The sequence below is a fragment of the Bos mutus genome, chromosome 29 (genome assembly GCF_027580195.1).
Source record: "Bos mutus isolate GX-2022 chromosome 29, NWIPB_WYAK_1.1, whole genome shotgun sequence".
NCBI lineage: Eukaryota > Metazoa > Chordata > Mammalia > Artiodactyla > Bovidae > Bos > Bos mutus.
In genome coordinates, this window is record NC_091645.1 from 1,067,737 (window position 1) to 1,090,885 (window position 23,149).

At 43.9% G+C, this 23,149-nt stretch overlaps 1 protein-coding gene across 1 annotated transcript in view; it reads left to right on the forward strand.

Annotated features, from left to right (window-relative positions):
• The window catches only part of LOC106700684 (spidroin-1), a 74,808-nt gene that overhangs the window by 27,611 nt on the left and 24,048 nt on the right, over positions 1-23,149 (forward strand). The window contains exon 6 of the mRNA XM_070365008.1: positions 13,844-13,922. The gene's annotated coding sequence lies outside the window, so the exon portion shown is untranslated. The remainder of the gene's footprint in view (positions 1-13,843; positions 13,923-23,149) is intronic.

Consider the following 23,149-nt stretch of genomic DNA (forward strand, 5'->3'; position numbering starts at 1 on the left):
AGGAACTGTGACCGTCGGGGACTCACTGAACGTCTTAGTCTTGTTTTGTTCTCACCCCATGGTTACTGAGATGCTCAGATGAAGTCATGTATGTTGGGGAGTTGGGCAGACTGAAACACAGCAGATATGGAAGCTGTTGTGCGTTTTGTGACTGTTTTATTAACGACCTGACACTAATAATTTGATTAGTCTGAGCGTAGTTACTTAGTTTAATTAAACATTCTTTAAAAAAATTTTTTTTAATTTAAAAAATATATTTTTTAGCCATGCTGTGAGGCTTGTGGGATCCTAGTTCCCCAATCGGGGATCAAACCTAGGCCCCGTTCAGTGGAAGCATGGAGTCCTAACCATGACCCTCAGGGAATTCCCTAAACGTTCTTTCAGAAACAAGTGAGGCCATTAGCACATTCCTTTTTTTTTTTAAGTGATAGAGTTAAAAATAAGCTTGACTTGACCTATGTGCTGGTAGGAGATGAATGAATGAGTCTTGATAAACTGTGGCTTTCTCAAGCCTAAAAAAGCTTTCTGTGAGTTGAGCCCTGCTTAGGTCTTTGGTGAGTATTGACTGTGGACTCCATATCAGATGGGCTGTTCTCCAGCCCCTGTGCCAGGGAAAAAGAGGGCAGAAAATTCAGAGTGATTGTGTTTATTTGACTTTGGAGTTAAGTAGCCTTAGGTCTGAATTCCAGTGTTGCCACTTATCAACTCTGTTGTCTCTTTGAGCTTCAATCTTGTCATCTGTAAAATGGAAATAATAATCCCTACCCTGCAGATTGAAGATTGCAGGAGATGCTGCATTTAAGGTCCTTAGTTGTGCATTGTATATGGTAGGTGCTTAATAAATATAGCTGTTACTATTAGAATGACAGCTTTAGTAATGGTTGCAACTAAAGGGGGTAAGACTAGAAAATCTGAATCTGAATTTGCACTCCAGTACTCTTGCCTGGAAAATCCCATGGACGGAGGAGCCTGGTAGGCTGCAGTCCATGAGGTCGCTAAGCGTCAGACATGACTGAGCTACCTCACTTTCACTTTTCACTTTCATGCATTGGAGAAGGAAATGGCAACCTGCTCCAGTATTCTTGCCTGGAGAATCCCAGGGATGGTGGAGCCTGGTGGGCTGCCATCTATGGGGTCGCACAGAGTCAGACACGACTGCAGCGACTTAGCAGCAGCATCAGCAAACGTAATCAGTATAAAAACCAGTCAATCAACGGCTATTGGGTGCCTCGTCTGTGCAAAGGATGGGGGTGTTTGCATAAGAAGGTGTGTATTACCATTCCAGCTGGTTGGGGGAACGAGTCACATACATGTAAGAAAAATAGGTAACCTCCAAGGAGCTGGGCTTTGGAGGATGGCAGAGGATCGGAAACAGAGGCATGCCTGAGAAGGCCTCGAGCTGATGGAAAAATACAGCAAGGGGAGTGAAGAGACGAATCCAACATCCAGGGTGACCTTGGAAGAGGTCGAATGACATACACACGTTACGCCCCATCTTTCCAGTTTTATTTTTCCTATGTCTTCCTGATTCTCTCCCTGACCTGCTTAATACCTCCCATCATTATGATGAAGATCCACACCCATCTCGCATTGCGGAGTTTTCACAGTTTTTTGCAGGTTCCTTTTGTCTGTGAATTTGTTGGCCCACATCCTCAAGTGACCACAAATTCTGGCAGGTTCTGTTTGTCTGTCCCATCTGCTGTACCTTATCTTAGTGTCCTGAACTGTAAGTGGCCTTTTTTGGGGGTTTTTATCATGTTGAATCACTGAATTGAGCACCTCCCAGAGGCAGTGGGCTGGGCCGTGTGCTGGGGAGGCCTGGGAAATAGAAAGATGCATGACCCAGGGTGGTCCCTGCCCCGAAGCAGCTCGCTTAGTGGAGGAGGCAGATGGGCAGACGGACTCTAATTGAGTGTGTTAGTGCTTGATGCTGGGCGGACAAGGAGGGACGTTTGGCAGGGGCCCTGGGTCCCCAGGTCCTCCATCACTCACTGTTCGTGGGCGAGTTCACAGAGGCTGTCCACCTCCACAGCACAGTTTGGAAAAACGCATTCTGCATCCATAGCTGTGGTTCTGGTGTGAGATCTCTCCGCCTGGTTCCCTGCTTGGTGGACTGTGAAGGCCCCCTTTTTCCCCTCACCCTGTCTCCTGGCAGGAGGTTTAGACCCAGTGTCTCCTCTCTCCCTCCCCTCCCGCAGACCCACTCCTGCTCCCCGCCCTGGGGCTCCCCATCTCAAACAGCAACATCGCAACATTGCGGTAGGAATGAGGACCCCTCTGGGGCTGAGAGTGGGCTCTTGTCTAACACCTGGAAATGAATTTTCCCAGGAGACACACATGCTGACAAGGCAAGAGGCTTCATTTGGAAGGGGCGCCCGGGGAGGCAGGAGGATTGCTCCGCCATGTGGCGTGCAGGCTCGGGCTTGATGGTGCTGGTGAGTTTCCCCCTGTCTCTGGCCAGCCCTTCTGACTCAGGGTGGTTCCTCCTGTCGCACGTGGTGTTGAGCCAAGGTGGATGCCAGCAAGGAGGATTCTGGGAGATTGGAGACTGGCTTCTCCTCTCTCCTTTTGACTTCCTCAAAGTCTTTTGTTTGGTCGTAGCTTGTTAGTTGGAGAAGGCAATGGCACCCCACTCCAGTACTCTTGCCTGGAGAATTCCATGGACGGAGGAGGCTGCAGTCCATGTGGTCGCTCAGAGTTGGACACGACTGAGTGACTTCACTTTTGCTTTTCACTTTCATGCATTAGAGAAGGAAATGGCAGCCCACTCCAGTGTTCTTGCCTGGAGAATCCCAGGGACGGGGGAGCCTGGTGGGCTGCCATCTATGGGGTCACACAGAGTTGGACATGACTGAAGCGACTTAGCAGCAGCAGCAGCAGCTTGTTAGGACCTGCTGTTTAAGATAACTCCTGCAAGTGGTCACTGTGGTGTCTGGCCAGGGTGGGTGTCGGCTTTCCCCCAACAACGTCATCATCCCAGAGGACTGAGTCATCTGACACCCCCTCCCCTGTAACCAGTCACCCCAAAACTATCAGCTCTGTCTCCTCCATTACCATTACCCAGGTCCAAGCCCTCGTCTCCAGCTGGAGGTCAGGACCCCGGTAACGGGGTTCCGAAGTTAATCCAGAGGGTCTCTGCCAATATTAAAAAAGAAGAAAAGATAGAATGGGAGGAAGGCATGAGAGTGGAATACACATAGTCAGGTTGAGTTTTATGAAAGTTGTGTATAGTAAGAGTTTTACAGAGAAAGGTTGACGCCATGAAGCACTTTACACACGTTGACGTATTTCTCCACAACAACTGAAGTCATGGTGTCGTTTTTCCTGTCTTTGACTTACAGGGGAGGAACTGGACTGCAGGAAGTGGAGAAACTGACCAGGGTCAGACTGGAAGCCTGCATCTCAGAGACGCTGCGTGTGTGTGTGTGTGTGTGTGCGCGCGCACTTGCTGGGTTGCCAAGTAAAGTGTCTTTCTCACTCTGCAGGTTGTGGTGAAAACAGAAGTTGGGCAGTTTCTGTTTGACAGACATCTGAACCTGTTCTCTTGTCCTCTCCCCCCATCCGACCTGCATCCTTGCAGCCTGGATGCTCCTGGTCTCTGTCACAGGGTCCAGCACTTTTGGGAGGGTGCTCAGTCTGTGTGGTCACAGGGCCTGTGAAGCCTGATCCTGCTGAGCTCCTCATCTCGGAGGCTTTGAGAGAACAGAACTCCCCACCTGGCAGAAGAGAAAACTGAGGCCCAGGAAGTTTGAGAAACTTGGCAACCTCTTCTGTTCTCAGAGCATGCCGTTCGCATTTTCCTTACAGCTAGCCTATGGATGTTTGTGGGGTTTAGGTTTTCTTCTTGTTGTCTTTTTTGTTTGCAGCACTGCAGGATCTTCCCCAGCCAGAAACCAAACTTGTGCCCCCGGAGTCTTAATTACTGGACTTCACTGGACTGCCTGGAAAGTTCCTTGATTTTTGTTTTTGATTTAGAAAATAATGATTATAAGCTCCTTGAGAGCAAATTCTAACAGTTGTCTTGTCTGGTGGTCTGGGTTTTTGACTGGCGTGATCCGTCTTTTCCTGGGCGAGACTCTGGTCGTCCAGTTAAGGATCCCTGGCCTCTGCCTGTGCGGGACTCTGCAGGAGTCTCCTTCCTTGTTGAGTGCTTCGTGCCCACTCCCCCAGCAGCTCCCCGGCCCCCGCCCCACCCTGGAGTGGATGGAGCCCACGATCTGGAAATAGGAGCTGATTTCCTCCCAGCTTTTGAGTTGGGAAGACTTCTGTCTGTCTTCTCTGGGCTGCATTCATTTCCCCTCTTTACTGCTGCGGCTTACTGCTCTTTACTGCTCATTTATTTTTACTTTTCAGCCTTGCCCAAAGTGCACCTTGATTTTGGTATCTTTAGATCTTTAAAGCCCTGTACTGTTACTGATGATTTCCTTCACTTTGCAGAATTCTAGTTGGTTGCATGTCTATTTTGCGTGACCTTGCTTCTTTCCCTTCTGTTGTTAAATTTTAATACTTTTCTGTTCCTCCTCTTTTATAGGAATTTGTATTTCATGTTTTTTTAGATTGTAGTAATGGACCTTCAGTGTCCTGCAGTCTGCCTTCCCATCAGACTGACTGGCGTTTAGAATTGTATGTTCATCGAGTAGGGGTCAGCTCTATGGTGTCCTTGCTCTTTCTTTGGCAGGCACGTCTGTTGCATCCTCTTGGTGCTCCCCACTCCTGCTGGCTCTTGTCAGATCAGCCCTGACCCCTCACCACAGTGGGGGCCACTGCGGGCCCTCCGGCGGCCTCTTCACCGTCCCCTTCCCTCCCCCCACAACCAGCAGCTCTCTAACTTTTCATTTCAGGACCCCTTTTAAAACTCTTAAAAGCTAGTGAGATCCCCAAAGAGCTTTTAGTTATGTGGGTTGTCTCTAGCAGTACTTATAATATTAGAAATTGAAGTTGAAAAGATTTTAAAGTGTTTATTTAAATTAGCTTAAATATAGCAGTAATAAACCCATTACATAATACAGATAACACTCTTAATGAAAAATAACTGTTTCCAAAGCAGGAAATGAAGGGCAACATTGTTTTGCTTCTTTCCAGATAACTTTATTGCCTGCCTTAATGGGAGACAGCTGGACTCTCATCAATGGTTTACCTTCATTCTGTTGTAGTGTGTTGTGTGTGTGTGTTTTAAAAATTAGAAAAATTAATTTTTGGCTGTGCTGGGTCTTCATTGCTCTGTGGCTTTTCTCTAGTTGCGGGGGCCTCACTTCGTTGCAGCGCACAGGCTGCTCATTGCGGTGGTCTCTCCTGTTGCCGAGCACAGGCTGCAGGGCACATGGCCCGGAAGGGGAGGTTCCCGCCCTCTGGGGCGCAGGCTCGGCCGCTGTGGCGCTTGGGCTTTGTTGCTCTGCAGCACGTGGGATCCTCCCAGATCGGGGATCCAACCCGTGTCTCCTGCATTGGCAGGTGGATTTCTCTCCAGTAAGCCACCACGGAAGCCCTGTTGTGTTTTATGTATGAAGAAAATACAGCCTTACCTGGATATAGTTGGAAAAGGGAGGAATGTTTTAACAACCTATTCAGTTAGTTGTGGATAGTCTTTGAAACTACATCAGAGCTTGACAAGTGGTAGTTTCTTCAAGGTTTGTTGCAGCATAGAGTCTGAAATCTTATATCAAAGAGTCTCTCATATTCTGTTACATTAAAATCTTTTGGTCTGTCTTGCATTTGAAAAGATCTTTTATGCATTTTGCAACATCATGCATGAGTCATTTGGATAACATCACATTAGTTGCTGTCACTACCGCTCTCCTCTGAAAAGCCTTAAAGTATTGAAAGACTCTAGAGCTCATAGTGGCCAATAGAGTTTTTCCAAATTTTAATTTTTGCTTGAAAGCTCAGATTTTTCTTTAGTAACAAATACTGTCAGTTTTCCTTGAACTAACAAGCTCCCTTTATTCATTCTAAAAACACCCAGATCTGAGTCACTGTAGCTTTTCTGTCAGTCATTCTTTCAAGTTAAATGGCATTCAGTGGAAGAGCGGCCAGTTCGGCTTGCCGCTCGGTTGTATGAGTGCCTTTTCCTGCCAAGAACCACCACACTTGGGCTTGTAGCAGAAGTGCTGTGTGTGCTTCTCGTTTTGTCACGGGATAGTAAAAAGATACGTACTCAAGGTTAATATTTAGTGGAATTAATAACTTTTAATGCTTCCTTTAGTATATTCTTAGATGAAATTGATCTTTTTTTTTTTTTTTTTAAACTGTGAGAGTGTGGTGGTGGAGATTACAGTGACGGCTATCACAGTCAGATGCCACTGCCTTATTACTGGCCAAGGCTCCAGCCATTTTCCCCACCATTGTTTTTGCACCGTCAGTGCAAATGTCACACAACTGAAGATAGTTTTGGCCTGGCAGCACCCCCAGAGAGGGTCTTGGACCATATTTTGAAAACCACTGGATAAGACCAATGTGTGCACAAAACCTCTGCACATTGGACACTCGTGCTTCTCATCTGCCTGGAAAACCTTCTCCCTTCCTATGAGTGTGTGCAAATACACACACTTATACATATATACGTGTATGTAGCTATATGTGCATGTCTCTGTCACTTCAGTTAATATTGGTTCTACTCATCACGTGTTCATGGGTCTCTTCCAGTAGACAGTAGGCCGTGAGCCAGGTTTCACATTTATCTTAGGTGGTGATAGCACCAAGTATCATTCCTATTAAATATTAACTTGTTTAATGTTGCCTGTCTTCATCACCCTTATATTGTTTTTGTTTCCAGGGCTTAATAAATGTTTTTTGAACCAACAAAGAATTGGGTTACTGTTTTCCCAGGGTTTTCTTAGAATGTTGGTTCTCTTATATCAGCAAGTATTAATTAAGCATGAAAGGGCATCTGTGGTTAAGTTGATTTGGGAAGTTCAAAATGTGTTTAATTGAAGGCTTTCATGTATTCTTCATTGTATGATGTGCACTGTGAATTTTTAAGTGGGATGCGAGGCTACAGAATGTACTATTTCTCACCAGTTGAATAACACATGAAACTTTTCTTGGCATGTCTCACAGGATTAGCTTCCTTGGAATTTTCTTTAGGAGATAATTGTGTAAACTGCCTTTTTGAGTTTTTACAGATTAGTAAATTGATTACACATGTTTATTCATGCGTTAATTTATACCTTGTATTTAGTACTTCTTAAGGCTAGACACTGGTAGATTTAGGCATTCAATGGCTAGCAAAAAGAAAAAATACTTTGAGAAAATATTAATACACTACTGTGTGGAGTAGATGGTCAAGTGGGAGATTCAATTATCATCAACTGATCCCTGCAAATTACAAGTGTTATGTTGATGGTGTGTTGGAAGGTACAGTTATCTCTTGGTACCCCTGGGAGATTGGTCTCAGGACTCTTGCAGATACCAGAATCCCCAGATGCTCAAGTTTCTTGCATAAAATGACTTAGTATTTGCATAAAACCTGTGTATGTCTTCCCGTATACTTTAAATCTATAGATTATTTATAGCACCTTCCCATATACTCTAAATCTTCTGTAGATCCTGTGTAAATAGTCATATGTGTGCTTGGTTGCTCAGTCATGTCCGACTCTTTGTGACCTCATGGACTGTGGCTCGCCAGGCTCCTCTGTCCATGGAGTTCTCCAGGCAAGAATACTGGAGTGGGTTGCTATGCCCTCCTCCAGGGGATCTTCCCAACCCAGGGATTGAACCCAGGTCTCTTGCACTGCAGGTGGATTCTTTACCATCTGAGCCATCAGGGAAGCCCAGATAGTCATAAATACAATGTAAATGCTATGTAAATAGTTGCCAGTATGTGGCAAATTTGTTTTGCTTTTTGGGACATTTTTGAAATTTCTTTTTTCTAATATTTTCCATCTGCAGTTGGTTGAATCCGTGGATGTAGAACCTGCAGAGACAGAGGGCGGATGGTCCATAGTGCTAAAGCATTTGCTTTTTGTTTTTCTCCTTCTCAAACCTCCACCGGGCCTGTTCAGGCTTCCCTGTCTGCATTTTGCTGCTGCTGGCGTTCTTGGGATCCAGAAGGCTGATGAAGAGGCTCCGTAATGATGGGGCCTCACCTGGCCGTGTCATTGGAGGGGATGGCATGTTGGAGACTGGGCCTTTAGAAATGTGAGCCAACTTCCTCTTAGAGCCTGGCATGTAGTAGCTTCGTGTATGTTGATTGGCTGAACAGTCAGTGAATAAGAGTGCTCAGAGACTAAAGGATAAACTCCACACTGTGATCCCATCAACCCCGTGCCTGAGCTTGCTCCACCATAACAGGGTGGGCTGAATAAAGCCATGTACCTGCTTTTCACGCCCCTCAGCTCTGACCTGGCCTGTGTTGTAGGGAACCAGTGACTCTCCAACCTTCTCTGCCATGCAAAACAAAACATGAAGCACGCCCTCCTTTCTGTGTTGATCCAGTTCTGACCATACCTTGGGAGAAGATGTTAACACACTCTTGATATGAAAGTATTTAATCAAAGGATATGATGTTGATACAGTGAAATTGGCCTTTGGTCCTCTGACTTCCTGGACAGATGATAGCAGGAGGGTTTTGCAACAGAATGGGCTTGGAGTCCAGACTTCAGTAAGATTAAGTGCGTGTTTAGTGTGATGTTTTGCTCTGTGAAGTCACCCATAGAGAAGGCAAACATTCCATGTTTAGTAACCAGTCCTCTTGGTTCTTGGTGTGTGGCCCATGCCAGTTTGGGCTGCTTGGGCTCTGGGAACGAGTGGACTTCTCCCAGTGCTCCCCCCTCCCCACCACCTCGTGTGGATGGATAGATAGGAAATCATGCACCCACTCAGACTGTCCTCTTCTTTCCAAGCCTGAAACTTCTTTAGCCACGTCATGGTCCTGCCAGAGTCTGAAAACTGGTAGGCTTTAGAGAGGCCGAAGGTCGGCTAGAGTCTCTTAGGAGATGAAATGCACCCGGGTGATTGGTTTCTTCAGGTGTTGCTCTGAGACCAAATTAGGAAAATCCTCAGGGAGTTTTCTTGATTTTTTTTTTTTTTTTCATTTTTTTGATTGAGTTAGAGTTGCAGAAGTATCATGAGTTGCTAATTAAAAAAGTTTTTTTTCATTTCTTTGTAAAAGAAATTCACATTAATTGTAGAAATTTGGAAAAATATCAAAAGACATAATGCTGAAAATTACCCATAATTTCTAGTATTCAGAGATAATCACTACAAAACGTTTTGTTGTATTTGCATGCATTTTATATGCATAATTAAGATCATTGTGTATAAATTTTGATTTCCCCTTTTCCCATTTAGCATATTTTATCTTGCATTGAGAGCACTACAGCATGGGAACTTGTGTTAGTTTCCTCTGGCTGCAGATTTCCACAAACTGGATGGCTTAAGACCATGGAAATGGATTCCTTCAGTTCTGGGGGCCAGAAGTCTGAGCCGGGCCTGAGGTGGGTGCGCCCCCTGGAGGCTCTTCGAGGGAGGGCACCCCTCAACCCTCAGTTTCTGGTGTCTGCTGGCGTTCCTCCGTGTGGCCCCCTCTCTCCAACGTCTGCCTCTGTTTTCATCTGCCTTTCCTGTGTGTGTGTGTGTGTGTGTGAGAAATCTCCCTCTGCCTCTCTTGTGAGAGCATTTGGGAGGGCATCTAGGGCCCGCCTGATGATCAAGGATGTCTCTCCATCTTAAGATTCTTCACCGGCAAGAGGTGCCATTTCTACCCAAGATAGCATTTACAGGTTCCAGACTTAGAACCTGTTATATTTGGGGACCATTATTCAGACTGTCAGAGGATTTAAGAGCATAGACTTTTGAGCCAGACTGGGTGGGCTCAAAACCCCGTGTGGTCTCTTACTAGCAGGGTGATCTTGAGCAAGTGTCTGAAGTATTGGTGCCTCCATTTACTGATCTGTAAAGCGGGAATAGTAACCTTAGCAACTTGAGGATTAAGAGGGTTAGTATTTCTAAAGCACCTGGTAAGCTTAGGACAGTGTTTGACCCATGTAAAGATTAGCTGTTGCTATTGTAGTTGGTATTTTTATTAGAAATTCTCTGTAAGATGTCCTTTTCATGGCTACATAAAACTTTATTCACAAACCTATCGTAATTTGTCTAGTCATTTTCTTTCATTGACTATTAACTTTATTTCCAGTTTTTTTTTTAATCTCATTTAAAACATTGCCATGGATACCTTTGAGCATTAAGTTTTGTCCCCATTTCAGATTCATTTCCTAGGGTAGAATTCTGAAAATGGAATTATAGTATCAGAGGGTGTATATAGTTTTAAACCATTTAATAAGAATTTGCCAAATTACTTCCAGAAAGATTTTGCCTTTCATACTCCTAGTTGAATGATGAGAGTAGCCACTTTGCTATGGCCATACCTGGATTGAGTGTTGTCATTTAAACATCCTCAGGTATTTTGACATGGTCTGCCCTTTAAGGCTGAAATGTGACATGGAAAAGGACTCAGAATTGTAGTTTCTTTGACAAGGAATGCTCCTGCAAGGCAAGCAAGCTTCTAATGAGAAATGAAACCCTTGCTTTGTCAGATTTCCAGGTGCCTCTTCCATCCTGTTATGAAGCCTGGATCTGGGTGTTTTAAAAGTTATAGGGCAGGATGTTGCTGGGGAGCAAATGTTAGTAGTAGGACAGTGCTACGGCCACAAGGATTCTAATCAAACAGTTTTGTTTCTGTTCTCAAACTTGGACATTGACTATTCTGAGCATTGATGGGGTGAGGGAGGTACCCTTGAACAACAGCAGCAGCAACAGATGATGAATTTAATCCCTTTACAGCTAAAGCCGTTTGAGGGCAGGAGGAGGGTAGAGAGGAGTGGCCCCTGCACTGCCTGCTGGTGGGGGGCCTGCCCCCATGCCCCGGCCTCCTGTCAGCCTCCTTTCCTTTCCTGGTGGTTCCAGGCTGATCTCACCTGGGCTCCTGGGCTGTAGCGGAGGAGCCAGGGTCCCAGCAGAGCAAAAGGCAGGGCAGTGGTTTTCTCTTCCAGTTGTGAACTGGTATGAGTGTACCGTGCGCACTATGTAACAACTGGTCGCACACGAATTCCACAGTATCTGAACCAGTTCATGGGGTTGCAGAGTTAGACATGACTGAGCGCGCGCACACACACGCACACACACACACACACACACACACATCTTGGGTTATCTGGGTGTGTGACTGTGTGCTCAGTCATGTCTGATTCTTTGCAACCCAATGGACTGTAGCCCACCAGGCTTCTCTGTCAGTGGAATTTTCCAGGCAAGAGTACTGGAGTGGGTTTCTATTTCCTTTTCCAGAGGATCTTCCTGACCCAGGAATTGAACCTGTGTCTCTTGTGTCTCCTGCTTTGGCAGATGAGTTCTTTACCACTGCAACACCTGGGAATATTAGGTTATATCTAGGTGGGCCCTAAATGTGACCACAGGTGTCCTTAGAGAGGAAGAGAGCGATTTTACACACGTGCACACACGAGAAGGCACTGAAATGAAAGAGTGATGTGGCCACGAGCCTAGGAATGCCAGCAGTCACCAGCAGCTGAAAGAGGCAAGGAACGGACTCTCCTCTAGAGTCTGGAGGGGATATGGCTGTAACACCTTGATTTCAGGCTTCTGGCCCCTAGAACTGTGAGAGAATAAATTTCTGTTGTGCTATGCTGCTCAGTTTGTGGTAATTTTTTTTTATGCATTTGCAGGAAACTCATACAAAAGTCTGTGCTCTGTTCAGCAAGACAGTCCCCCTGATCATGTGCTTGGCTGTGTAGCAGTGTCATAAGCACTAAAAGCTTTTGAACTGCTCTTAATTTCTGTACTTGGCTTGTTGTGAACCAGCAGCAGAGAGGTCTGGTCTGCAGACCACCCTCTGAGGGCCATGAGTCCTGTCTCCCTCCCTGGTTTTGTGGACAAGGAAACAAGTCCAGAGAGGAGAAGGTGGGGCTGAGATTAGAGCAGGTGCCTCTGCTGTTCGGAACGGGCGGATGGGGATGGACGCCGGCCTCCTGGGCGCCAGGTCTGGGGTGAGCAGACAGGATCGCTGCCCTTCAGCCTGCTTTGCATGCCACCTGGTGTCCCTGTCGCTGTTCTGTACCCCACAGAGTGAACGCTGGTGCTCCATTGAACCCCTGGAGCTCCGAGCTGCCTAGAAGACCCAGAAGCCAGGAGATGCTCATGAAGCCCTCGCTGCAGCTAATGAGCCAACAGCAGCAGGCAAAGTACCCTGTCAAGGGTAAAGCTCACGGCTACTGTCCACTTAGTTTCCAGCTGACTGCTTTCATCTTTGTGCTTTGGGTTGTACTTTCCCTCCATAGCCCAGTTTTAACATTCTACATTTTCAGAGTGCTAATTATTCTCTCAGAGAATGGGATTAGCCTGTAGTCATCTTGACTCTTACGCTGCTTGAATAAAGTTCATCCAACTTAACTTGGGGCTTCCCAAGTGGTACTGCGGTAAAGAATGTGCCTGCCAGTGCAGGAGATGCCGGTTTGATCCTTGGGTCAGGAAGACCCCCTAGAGTAAGAATTGGAAACTCACTCCAGTAATCTTGCCTGGGAAATCCCATGGACAGAGGAGTCTGGTGGGTTACAGTTCATGGGGTTGCAAAGAGTTAGACATGACTGAGTGACTAAGTATGCATGCAATTTAACTTGGCATTCAGACCCCCTGAAAAACCATCTACCTTCTAGCCCTGCCTCCTAGCCCTCACTTTCATAGCCATTATCTTTAAACTTCATGAAAATCTTACCCCCTAATAGAGGGATTAGAAGGGTTTAGAGTCTTGAAGCCCTACAGTAGGTGATTTCATGGTTGATCTACTGAGGAACCAATGGAGAATTAGGTCAAGGGGATAGTGGGCATAAATGTTTCAAGAGCTTAGCGAAACAAATGTTCATGTTTACTAAAATAGACTCTAAAAATAGCACAAATAGCTAGTACTGGCCACTAGTATGTGAACTGAGTCATCTGGTCTACCATCTGGCTCAGCTGAACCACAGATGCCTGTAGCCACGAGTAAACTAGGCAAGAACAGAAAAAAAACCACCCCACTGAGCCCAGCACTAATTGCTGACCCACCAACCATGAGTAAATAAAATGTTTATTAAGACCAAAAAAAGGCCAGCATAGTAAATCAAGACTTATCTTTAAGTTATTTCACTTCTCATTGTAGTATTGATAGGCATTATATGGTTACTCAATTATTCCTCATGTGCTGTAGACACTTTCAGAGTTTCTCATGTTTATATTTTCATTGAAATTCTTTTTTATTTTGTTATGGGTAATACCCATATTAGGAGCCCTCTCTCCCCAGTATCCGGGTCTCCGTCTTAGTATTGAATACCGCTGAGATTTTATGACTTATTTGCTGGTTCTCCTCTCTGGGTTTCCCACCTCTCTCTCTTCCTCTCCTCTCAGATATTATGGGACGGTAGCGGAGAGGCCCAGGTCACTGTCTCTCTTTTATTTTTCCTTCGTTTCAGAAGTCTTTATTTCATCACCCTCTACTTGTGTGTGTGTGTGTGTGGGTGTTTTTTAGTCCTAACCCTGGATCTTGTAGTTTTAAATAAGTAACTTTTGGTTGCAAGGAAAAGAAATGGTCTCTTTCCAGCGTAAGTCAGCAGAGGGTCTGTTGCAGGAACCTCAGGAGTGCAGGGAACAGCCTGACCGTGCTGGGGGCTGGAGAGGCAGGCTCCTGGGTCCTGCCGGATGTGAGGGAGGGAGGGGCGTGGCCGGAGGAGTGCTGGTGCGGAGCAGCTGGGGGAGCCACGCAACCGCCGTCTCAGCGGGGACTTGGTGGAGGTGTCACAGGAGGCCTGCAGAAAGCAAACCAACCAAGCCTATTATACCTCTTCTTCTGATTTCTCAACAGGAATAATCCAAATCACCTTTCCTGGAAGTCAGTTTGCTGAAACTACTGAAGCCAGCAGTTCTTGGAAGTTGAAGAAAAGGTAAATAGAAGCAAGTTCGTGTCTGCTAAAGTCGTCTTAAGAGGGAAACCCAGGTTTGGAGGGTCCCTGTTGTTTCTCAGACATACCCAGCTCTGTGTGTAGCATTTTACCTTCCTCTGCCCGGCCACGCCCTAGGTTACCTTCACCAGTGGCGGCCGCCTTGGAAACGAGGGCTTTCGCCTCTGGCTGGTGTGGTTTCTCCTGCCTTTGAACCCCCACTGTACTGCGTTCTTACTGACCTGTATCCCGGGGGGCACTGTCTGCCCCTCCTCTCTGTCCTCCCACAGCCGTGTGGGATGTGGGGGCTGCTTTCTGTGACCCTCACCCCACTGTAGCACTTCCATACTGGATTATAGTTACCTGTTGGCGTGCTTCCCCCAGTCGCTTCCGTAAGATGTATCTGAACTGTGCCTCAGACGTAGAAGATGCCTCCATGAACGCTGATTGGATGAGCAGCGGTCACCTCGTGTGTGGATTCCTACGTACCTCCACCATTCCACCGATACAGGGCCTGTGCTATAAATCGATTTTATTCTTTGAGCATTCATCAGAGATTTTTAATCTCTAGTTGCTTTTTGTGTTTTGGCTGTTGGGGAAGTGAAGCAAAGCTTTCATATCTAGTTTTTATTTTTCATGGGCACTTTGGTTCCACATTGAGCTGTGATTCAGAAGCTTGAGGGGAAGGGAGGTGATGGGCAGGTCAGGGAACCAGTGACCTTGGAAGCTGGCTCCCCACCCCACTCTGCCTTGCTGTGGGTGGTGTTGAATGGGATTGCACGAGGTGGGGTTTGGTCATGCTGTGTCTGTCGCCCTCTTGTGTGCTGGATGGCAGACCCCTCCTCCACCCACCCACCCATCCATCTATTCATCCATATGATCCTCCAGACTGCCTTAATCAACAGAGTTGCATCTGAGCCCACCTCCCTGCTCCTAACTTTTTTTTTTTTTTTTTGCTATAAATTATTGTCAGTAGATTCCTTTTCTTACCTGCTTTTACTGAATCTGCTGAATATCCCAAAGATGTTCCTTATTTATTTTATCTGTTTTGTTGGTCACAATCCTCTTAAGAGGACTCATTCCAGCCTTTCCTACCTGACAGTAACCAGCAGTTGTCTGCTACATTTGATGAGTTCTTCCCCTTTCAGAAAGTGCTTCTGTGCACACCACCAGAGTTCCTTCTCCCACCAATCCTAGGAAATAGGCAGGGGCAAATGGTAACTTCCCATTCCTGGAAACTCAGAGTACTAGATATTCCATGTGAGGGCCATTGCCAGTGTGAACAGCGTCTGGTTTTTCTCTCCCTGGCACCATCTTGCTAGTTCTCCTTGGAAGCCGCTTCTGTCACAAAGCCAGGGGGCCCTTTTCACCCATGTCAGTGTCCTTTCGGGAGGGAGCCTTGACCTGTTGACCAGAGATGCTGTCTGATGCTGGTGTTGCCTCTACCCGTAGCCTGGTCTGATCCTGGTGTTAACTCTACCCCCAGCCAGGCCACTTTCTTAAAAAAAGTAGATCTCTTCTTCCTGAGAGCTTCCAGTCAGTCTCATGAGTTTTATTTTTTGTTCAGGCTTATTTAAATGCAGGAAATTGAGTTAGTTTACATGAATACTGTGCTGTCTTACTCTGGGAGCACAGGAAGACGCTAACAGGGATTGGGGCAGCCTAATCTGGCTGTCTCTAATGATCTTCCTGCCTCCCCTCTAAATAACTGCAAATGTGGCCTGCATCAAGGAGGCAGAGCACAGTGCTTTATTGCCGTGTGTGATTATTTAGTTAAATGTGTTTTTTTTTTTTTTAAGAAATGGCTCAACTTTTAATTGGAAAACAGAATGTCGAATGGCCTTTTGATTTGTCCTTTGGTGGCAAAACTGGAAAAATAGATCTATCCTGATAGGAAACCAGGTGCTGGTCCCGAAGAAGGCATATTAACTCCAGAGCAGGATGTGAACTCAGAGTCACTGTTTCCCTAAAACAGGCCAAATACAGAGTCATTGTTTCCCTAAAACAGGCCATCTACTCTGGGCTTTTTCTTGTGAGACCTTCTTCTGCAGCTGTACCACCTTCGATTGATGTTTCCCTGGGCAGGTTCTATTTGGAATCCCCCAAACAGGGCAGTATCCCCAGTGATGTAACTGTCAGGACACAGGGTGAGCGAGATGCTGAGACCCTTCTGCCTAGACGCCTTGAAAATGTCAGTGTCAGGAAATCAGCACACCTGTTACGATGACTGTAACTGAAAAAAATACCAGGCTGTATACTTCACTTCGGGCTTCCCTGGAGGCTCAGATGGTAAAGAATTTGCCTGCAATGTGGGAGACCTGGGTTTGATCCCTGTGTCAGGAAAATCCCCTGGAAGAGGGCATGGCAACCCACTCTAGTATTCTTGCTTGGAGAATCCCACGGACAGAGGAGCCTGGTGGGCTACAGTCCATGGGGTCACAAAGAGTTGGACAGGACTGAAGTGACTTAGCACGCGCACACACACACACACACACGCTCTACTTAACACTGTGCTGTGATGCAAAGCCCATTTTGTCGTTAACAGGACTGTTTTCTTAGCCACAAAGCTGCCGTCTGCTTTACTGAAGGTCATCTTAGAAGCAGCTTGCACGTGTCCTGGCTGTTTGGCCACATGAGCTCCCCGTGAGGTGCACCCCACCTTGAGCTGGCACAGAGGTGGACATGTGAGCGCCCTGAGAGGAGGGCGCGGGTGATCGTTTGTGAAGTCTGCCCCAGGCTTCCATTACTGCATCCTCTGTGCTTCACACTCTTTTTGTATCTTTTTAAAAAAAATCATTTATTTTTTAATTGAAGGATAATGGCTTTACAGAATTTTGCTGTTTTCTGTCAAACCTCAACCGTAGGTATACATATATCCCCTCCCTTTTGAAACTCCCAATCCCTCCCCATCCCACCCCTCTAGGTTGATACAGAGCCCTTGTTTGAGTTCCCTGAGACACACAGCAAATTCCCATTGGCTATCTATTTTACATATGGTAATGGAAGTTTCCATGTTACTCTTTCCATGTATCTCACCCTCTCCCCATGTGCATACATCTATTCTCTATGTCTGTTTCTCCTTTCCTGCCCTGCAGATAAATTCTTCAGTACCATTTTTCTAGATTCCGTATATATGTGTTATAATATGATATTTCTTTCTTTTTTTTCTGGCTCACTTCACTCTGTATAATAGGTTCTAGGTTCATCCACCTCACCAGAATGGACTCAAATGCATTCCTTTTCATGGCTGAGTAATACTCTATCGTGTATGTGTACCACAGCCTCTTTCTGCATTCATCTGTCAGTGCACATCTAGGTTGCTTCCATGCTCTAGCTATTATAAACAGTGCTGCAGTGAACAATGGGATACATGTGTCTTTTTCAATTTTGGTTTCCTCAGGGTATATGCCTAGGATTGGGATTGCTGGGTCATATGGTGGTTTTGCTCCTAGATTTTTAAGGAATTTCCATACTGTCTTCCATAGTGGCTATATTAATTTACATTCCCACCAACAATGCAGGAATGTTCCCTTTCCGCCACACCCTCTCCAGCATTTATTGTTTGTAGACTTTTTGAGGAGAAGGCACTGGCGACCCATTCCAGTACTCTTACCTGGAAAATCCCGTGGATGGAGGAGCCTGGTAAGCTGTAGTCCATGGGGTCGTTAAGAGTCGGACACGACTGAGACTTCACTTTCACTTTCATGCAAACCCACTCCAGTGTTCTTGCCTGGAGAATCCCAGGGACAGAGGAACCTGGTGGGCTGCCATCTATGGGGTGGCACAGAGTTGGACACGACTGATGCGACTTAGCAGCAGCAGCAGCAGCACACTTTTTGCTGATGGTCACTCTGACCGGTGTGAGGTGATCAGTTCAGTTCAGTCACTCAGTCGTGTCTGACTCTTTGCAACCCCACGGACTGCAGCACACCAGGCCTCCCTGTCCATCACCAACGCCTGGAGTTTACTCAAACTCATGTCCATTGTGTTGGTGATGCCATCCAACCATCTTATCCTCTGTCGTCCCCTTCTCCTGCCTTCAATCTTTCCCAGCATCAGGGTCTTTTCAAATGAGTTAGTTCTACGCATCAGATGGCCAAAGTATTGGAGTTTCAGCTTCAACATCAGTCCTTCCAGTGAATAGGCAGGTCTGATTTCCTTTACGATTGACTGGTTTGATTGCCTTGCAGTCCAAGGGACTCTCAAGAGTCTTCTCCAACACCACAGTTCAAAAGCATTTCTTTGGTGCTCAGCTTTCTTTATAGTCCGGCTCTCATATCCATACATGACCACTGGAAAAACCATAGCTTTGACTAGATGTACGTTTGTTGTGTGGTATGAGGTGATATCTCATTGTAGTTTTGATTTGCATTTTTCTAATAATGAGTGATATTGAACATCTTTTCATGTATCTGTTAGCCATCTGTATGTCATCTTTGGAGAAATGTCTGTTTAGGTCTTTTACCCATTTTTTGATTGATTGTTTTTCTGGTATGGAGGCGTATGAACTGCTTGCATATTTTGGAGATTAATCCTTTGTCAGTTGTTTAATTTGCTGTTATTTTCTCCCATTCTGAAAGCTGTCTTTTCGCCTTGCCTATAGTCTCCTTTGCTGTGCAAAAGCTTTTAAGTTTAATCAAGTCCCACTTGTTTACTTTTATTTTTATTTCTGCTACTCTAGGATGTGGGTCATAGAGGATCTTGCTTTGATTTATGTCATTGAGTGCCCTGCCTATGTTTTCCTCTAAGAGTTTTAGTTTCTGGTCTTACATTTAGGTCTTTAATCCATTTTGAGTTTATCTTTGTGTATGATGTTATGAAGTGTTCTAATTTCATTCTTTTACATGCGGCTGTCCAGTTTTCCCAGCACCATTTATTGAATAGGCTGTCTTTGCCCCATTGTATATTCTTGCCTCCTTTATCAAACATAAGGTGCCCATAGGTGCACGGGGTTATTTCTGGGCTTTCTATCTTATTCATTGGTCTGTGTTTCTCTTTTTGTGCCAGTACCATACTGTCTTGATGACTATAGCTTTGTACTATAATCTGAAGTCAGGAAGGTTGATTTCTCCAGCTCCATTCTTCTTTCTCAAGATGGCTTTGGCTATTTGGGGTCTTTTGTGTTTCCATATGAATTGTAAAATTTTTTGTTCTAGTTCTGTGAAAAATGCCCTTGGTAATTTCATAGGGATCGCACTGAATCTGTAGATTGCATTTGGTAGTATAATCATTTTCACAATATTGTTTCTTTCTACCCAGGAACATGGAATATCTCTCCATTTGTTTATGTCATCTTTGATTTCTTTCATTAGTGTCTTATAATTTTCTGGGTACAGTTCTTTTGTCTCCTTAGGTAAGTTTGTTCCTAGATATTTAATTTTTTTTGTTGCAATGGTGAATGGGATTGATTCCTTAATTTCTCTTACTGATTTTTCATTGTTATATACAGAAATGGAAGTGATTTCCATGTATTGATTTTGTATCCTGCAACTTTACTAAATTTACTGATTAGTTCTAGTAATTTTTTGATAGTATCTTTAGGGTTTTCTGTGTACAGTATATGTCATCTGCAAACAGTGAGAGCTTTACTTCTTTTCTGATCTGGATTCCTTTTATTTCTTTTTCTTCTCTGATTGCTTTAGCTAGGAATTCCAGAACTATGTTGAATCACAGTGGTGAAAGTGGACACCCTTGTCTTGTTCCTGATCTTAGGGGTAATGCTTTCAGTTTTTCACCATTGAGAATAATGTTTGCTGTAGGCTTATTAAATATGACCTTTACTATGTTGAGGTAGGTTCCTTCTATGCCCATTTTTTGAAGAGTTTTAATCATAAATGGGTGCTGAATTTTGTCAAAGGCTTTTTCTGCATCTATTGAGATGATCATATGGTTTTTATCTTTCAATTTGTTAATATGGTATATCACATTGATTGATTTCCATATATTGAAGAATCCTTTCATCCCTGGAATAAACCCAACTTGATCATGGTGTATCAGCTTTTTGATGTGTTGCTGAATTCTGTTTGCTAAAATTTTGTTGAGGATTTTTGCATCTATGTTTATCAGTGATATTGGCCCATAGTTTTCTTTTTTTGTGTTGTCTCTGTCTCATTTTGGTGTCAGGCTGATGGTGGCCTTGTAGAATGAATTTGGAAGTGTTCTTCCTCTGCAATTTTTTGAAAGAGTTTTAGAAGGATAGGCATTAGCTCTTCTCTAAATGTTTGATAGAATCCTCCTGTGAAGCCATTTGGTCGTGGGCTTTTGTTTTCGGGGAGATTTTTGATCACAGCTTCAATTTCAGTGCTTGTAATTGGGTTGTTCATGATTTCTATTTCTTCCTGGTTCAGTCTTAGAAGATTGAACTTTTCTAAGAATCTGTCCTTTTCTTCCAGGTTATCCATTTATTGCCATATAGTCATTCATAATAGTCTATTGTAATCCTTTTTATTTTGGCATTGTCTGTTGTAACTTCTCCTTTTCATTTCTAATTTTGTTGAATTGATTCTTCTTTTTTTCTTGATGAGTCTGGCTAAAGGCTTGTCAATTTTGTTTATTTATTAATCTTTAGTATTTCTTTCATTTCTTTTTCATTAATTTCTGCTTGGATCTTTATGATTTCTTTCCTTCTACTAATTTTGGGTTTTTTTTTGTTGTTGTTGTTCTTTTTCCAGTTGTTTTAGGTGTAAAGTTAGGTTGTCTATTCGATGTTTTTCTTGTTTCTTGAGGTAGGATTGATTTGCTATAAACTTCCCTCTTTGAACTGCTTTTGCTGCATCCCATAGTTTTTGAGTTGTCATGTTTTCATTGTCATTTGTTTCTAGAAATTTTTTTATTTCCCTTTTGATTTCTTCAGTAACCTGTTAGTTATTTAGGAACGTGTTGTTTAATCGCCATGTGTTTCTGTATCTTACAGGTTTTTTCTTGTAGTTTACATCTAGTCTCATAGCATTGTGGTCGGAGAAGATGCCTGATACAATTTCAGTTTTCTTCAATTCACTGAGGTTTGATTTGTGATCCAAGATGTGGTCTATCCTGAAGAACAGTGCACTTGTGCACTATTATCCATGTGCACTTGAGAAGAAGGTGTATTCTGCATTTTGATGGAATGCCCTAAAGATATCAGTGAGATCCACCTCATCTAATGTATCATTTAAGACTTGTGTTTCCGTATTAATTTTCTGTTTCAATGATCTGTCCATTGGTGTGAGCGGGGTCTCACGGTGTCTCCTACTAAAGTCTCCTCTACTTTTTTTGTGTTACTGTCAATTTCTCCTTTTATGTCTGTTAGTGTTTGACTTATGTATTGAGGTGCTCCTTTGTTGGGTGCATAGATATTTACAATTGTTATGTCTTCCTCTTGGATTTATCCCTTGATCATTATGAGTGTCCTTCCTTATTTCTTGTAATATTCTTTATTTTAAGGTCTATTTTTTCTGATATGAGGATTGCTACTCAAGCTTTCTTTTACTTCCTATTTGCATGGAATATATTTTTCCATCCTCTCACTTACAGTCTATATGTGTCTTGAGGTCTGAAGTGGGTTTCTTGTAGACAGCGTATATATGGGTCTTGTTTTTGTATCCCTTCAGCCAGTCTGTGTCTTTTGGTTGGAGCATTTAATCCATTTACATTTAAAGTAATTATTGATATATATATATATTTTTTTTCTCTTGCCATTTTCTTAATTGTTTGGGATTGATTTTGTAGATCTTTTTTCTTCTGTTGTATTTATTGACTATATAAGTCCCTTTAACATTTGTTGTAAACCTGGTTTGGTAGTACTGAATTCTGCTAACTTGCTTGTCTGAGAAGCTTTTTATTTCTTCATTAATTTCGAATGAGATCCTTGCCAGGTACAGTAATCTTGGTTGTAGACTTTTCCCTTTCAGTACTTTAAATATTTCCTGCCATTCCCTTCTGGCCTGTACAGTTTCTGCTGAAAGATCAGCTGTTAAGCATATAGGGTGTCCCTTGTATGTTACTTGTTGCATCTCCCTTGCTGCTTTTAATATTCTTTCTTTGTGTTTAGTCTGTTAGTTTGATTAGCATGTATCTTGATCATGTTTCTCCTTGGGCTTATCCTGTATGGGACTCTGCGCCTCTTGGACTTGATTGACTATTTCCTTTTCCATCTTGGGGAAATTTTCAACTGTAATCTCTTCAAAAATTTTCTCATACCCTTTCTTTTTCTCTTCTTCTTCTGGGACCCCTATAATTTGAATGTTGGTTCATTTGATACTGTTTCAGGGGTCTGAGAGACTGTCCTTAGTTCTTTTCATTCTTTTTACTTTAGTCTGCTCTTCAGAAGTTATTTCCACCATTTTATCTTCCAGCTCACTGATTCGTTCTTCTGCTTCAGATATCCCGCCATGGAGTCCTTCTAGAGTATTTTTAATTTCAGTAATTGTGGCGTTTGTCTCTGTATGTTTCTTCTTTAATTCTTTTATGTCTTTGTTAATTGATTGTTGTACTTTCTCCATTTTATTTTCCGGGTTTTCGATCATCTTTATTGTCATTATTCTGAATTCTTTTTCAGGTAGTTCGCCTACTTCCTCCTCATTTATTTGGACGGCTATTTTTCTGGTGTGTTCCTTCATTGTGTAGCACTTCTTTGCCTTTTCACTGTTTATTCTTTCTTTTTTTAACTTACTGCATTTGCGGTCTCCTTTTCCCAGGCTTCAGGGTTGAATTCTTTCTTCTTTTTGGTTTCTGCCCTCCTAAGGTTGGTCCAGTGATTTGTGTAAGCTTTGTCTGAGGTGAGGTTTGTGCTGAGTTTTTTGTTTGTTTGTTTTTCCTCTGATGGGCAAGGCTGAGTGAGGTGGTACTTTTCTGCTGATGACTGGGTTTGTATTTTTGTTTTGTTTGTTGTTTAGATGAGGCGTCCTGCACAGGGTGCTGCTGGTGGGTGGGTGATGCCAGGTCTTGTATGCAAGTGGTTTCCTTTGTGTGAGTTCTCAGTATTTGATACTCCCTAGGGTTAGCTCTCTGGTAATCTAGGATCTTGGAGTCAGTGCTCCCACTCAAAGGCTCAGGGCTTGATCTCTGGTCGGGAACAAAGATTCTACAAGTGGTTTGTTATGGCATTAAGTGAGATTAAAACAAATACCCTAAAACAAGAAACCAAAGATGAACCCTGGGGAAATGGCAGTTACAAAATCAGGGAACAATAATTAAAATAATGGAATATACACATATACATAGACACCCATCAACAAATCAAAATAGTCTAT